Source organism: Diaphorina citri, unplaced genomic scaffold (assembly GCF_000475195.1).
Source record: "Diaphorina citri unplaced genomic scaffold, Diaci psyllid genome assembly version 1.1 scaffold7781, whole genome shotgun sequence".
NCBI classification, from domain to species: Eukaryota; Metazoa; Arthropoda; class Insecta; order Hemiptera; family Psyllidae; genus Diaphorina; species Diaphorina citri.
Genome location: NW_007385157.1, coordinates 180 through 3,287, shown reverse-complemented (window position 1 = coordinate 3,287; position 3,108 = coordinate 180). Strand labels below are relative to the sequence as shown.

General features: G+C 30.5%; 1 pseudogene; it reads left to right on the top strand.

Annotated features, from left to right (window-relative positions):
- Window positions 1-1,992: 1,992 nt before the first annotated feature.
- LOC103522288 lies at window positions 1,993-2,781 on the top strand (annotated as a pseudogene).
- Window positions 2,782-3,108: the final 327 nt, after the last annotated feature.

The window sequence follows — 3,108 nt, the reverse complement described above, 5'->3', positions numbered from 1 at the left end:
CTCAGAACGATTGAGGGCCGAAATTTTTGGAAAGGAACTTGGCCTTATTTTTTACATTTATGTTTTTGGTGGGATTTATTAGAAAATATTCCTGGTTTTACATGAGGTAGGTACTGGGTCACTCACTTTTTTTACCTACTTTTCTTATCCTATAGGAAGGAATCTTATTAGTACCTAGATTTTTTTTTCTTAAGAGGTTTGACAGAGGGAACTGTAACTGCTACGGTCTTATCGTCCCGAATTGATAAAGGGAACTCTAAGAAAGGAGGTCCTATCGTCCCGAAATCAAAGAGAGAAGGTTTGAAGGATGGGAGGATAGGAAAAAGTCAGCCGTTCCGAAAACGAACCTTATCTCTTTCGGATAATATTTGTCTCGGGCGGGAATCGCGACCTAGCGCTTACAATGTATAGGTAGGTATAGTTGCTCTACCCTTCAATCAATTGTTTTATAACTTTCTTTAGGGCTGCTTGTCAAAAAGCCCAGTGATGGGCTTTTTGTGTTCGCCCGCCCAAGGAGGATTTTATTCTAAACTGACAATGTTCTTGGAACGGCTGGCTTTCTCCTATCCTATCTTCTCCTCGCTTTTCATTTTCACCATTTCAAAATGTGAACACCCTGTATATAAATGTACGGATATAAATATTCGCAAGCTAATTCCTTAGAATCTGAATCTAAGTGAAATTCAAGTGGATAAATACGTTGTACTGATCTTGTAACCACTCCATTGATTGTGCGTACACGTACTACCCGAACAGCCATATCACGTCCTTTGATAAGTTCAATGACCAGACCAACTGGCCAGTCAATTCTCTTGACATTGTCATCGCCAATGAGAACAATAATAATAATAATAATAATAATAATAATAATAATAATAATAATAATAATAATAATAATAATAATAATAATAATAATAATAATAATAATAATAATAATAATAATAATAATAATAATAATAATAATAATAATAATAATAATAATAATAATAATAATAATAATAATAATAATAATAATAATAATAATAATAATAATAATAATAATAATAATAATAATAATAATAATAATAATAATAATAATAATAATAATAATAATAATAATAATAATAATAATAATAATAATAATAATAATAATAATAATAATAATAATAATAATAATAATAATAATAATAATAATAATAATAATAATAATAATAATAATAATAATAATAATAATAATAATAATAATAATAATAATAATAATAATAATAATAATAATAATAATAATAATAATAATAATAATAATAATAATAATAATAATAATAATAATAATAATAATAATAATAATAATAATAATAATAATAATAATAATAATAATAATAATAATAATAATAATAATAATAATAATAATAATAATAATAATAATAATAATAATAATAATAATAATAATAATAATAATAATAATAATAATAATAATAATAATAATAATAATAATAATAATAATAATAATAATAATAATAATAATAATAATAATAATAATAATAATAATCATAATAATAATACTTCTTTAGTCAGCTCCCATGGTGTAGTGGTCACTGCACTCGCCTTGCACGCGGGAGATCCGGGTTCGATTCCCGGCGGGGTCAAGAAATTTGTTTTATGCAAATGATTGATCCCGTGACTGGCTGTTGCGGGGCCCACTCAGCCTCGTGAGGAAAATGAGTAGCTATGACATGTAAATGCGCATAGCGACCGGTGCCAGCATGGTAGGTAAACATTGGTTGTTAGGATTATTGAGATATGTATTGGGAAAAATCCTACAATGCTGCAGTGAGCACCAAAGTTGTGACATAATAACACAAAGAAATTGCATTTACATTTACAAAATTTGACTTTGAAAATTTTTTCAAGAGAAAAATTAATAAAAATGACAAAAGGTAATACTGTATGGAAGTCTGGACTGAAAGTTAGGAGTATTATTAGATAGTCACTGGTCACATCAGTGGAGATATGATAAACAAATCAAAGCCACTTCCATAGGTTGGCAAATTTTTCAGTTGAAATAGCGCAATAGATTTGCTTTCCAAGTTTTACCAACTTTTTAACTTTCCGAATTTGTAGTTAAGCACATTTTGACATTTTACCTGAGATTCAGTTGAACATAAAGCAGTGTTACTGATAAATAGGTCATTGAACGTCCTGCAAACGTCAAGTCATGAGTTTTGACTCCATTAACCTCTACAGGTCCTCTATCGAGAACATCCTCAACGATAAAAGCCAAGTATGGCATCCTTGCCTTTGTATTGTCGAGCAGAAATGTGGCATCAGCAAGACCAATATGTTCCTCGTGGTTTGTTTCCTATTGGTCATCTACTTGATGTTTGGTATGGGCGCTGCCTTGCTGTGCAACCTGATTGGTTTCATCTATCCCGCCTGTCAGACGGTGAAAACGATGTGTTCACCTAACCTGGCTAAGAATATCAAGTGGCTCACCTATTGGCTAATTTTCGCGTCTATCTCCCTGGTCGATCACTTCTCTGATTGGTTGGAAGCTATGTTTCCTCTCTATTGGTTGATCAAATGTGTGTTTCTCCTGTGGTGTATGAGTGATATTTGTAGCAATGGTTCCTATGTTATATACTCGTGCTTCCTCAAACCGATGTTCCTGTCGGACAAATGCTTCGCGGTGGATTGCGCAATCAAGGAACAGCACATTCCTCCCTTGAATAAATGTAAATGTCGTTGAGTTCCAAAAGGAAGAGAAGTAATAAATAAAAAGTACCTAATACAATCTAAGATAATAAATATTATTGTAGGTAGGTATATCATGGAGAAAAATGTAGGTAGGTGTCTAGTGTCTAGGTAGGTACATAGGATAGGAAGTACCTATAGGAAGGTGCTTTGGTAATAAGTAGTGTCAATAAATTTCAATTTCATCTCTAGACAAAGCATGAAATCAAACCCAATCTAAATAGAAGACGACAGACAAGAAAGAAGAGAACACATTAAGAAAATAGAAAGAAAAGAATTTGAAAAACGAAGGAATATAGGGGGACATGAAAAACTATACATAGAAGAAAATCATAAAATGCGAATGAGACTCTTGAAGAAGAGAAAGGTATCACATCAAGA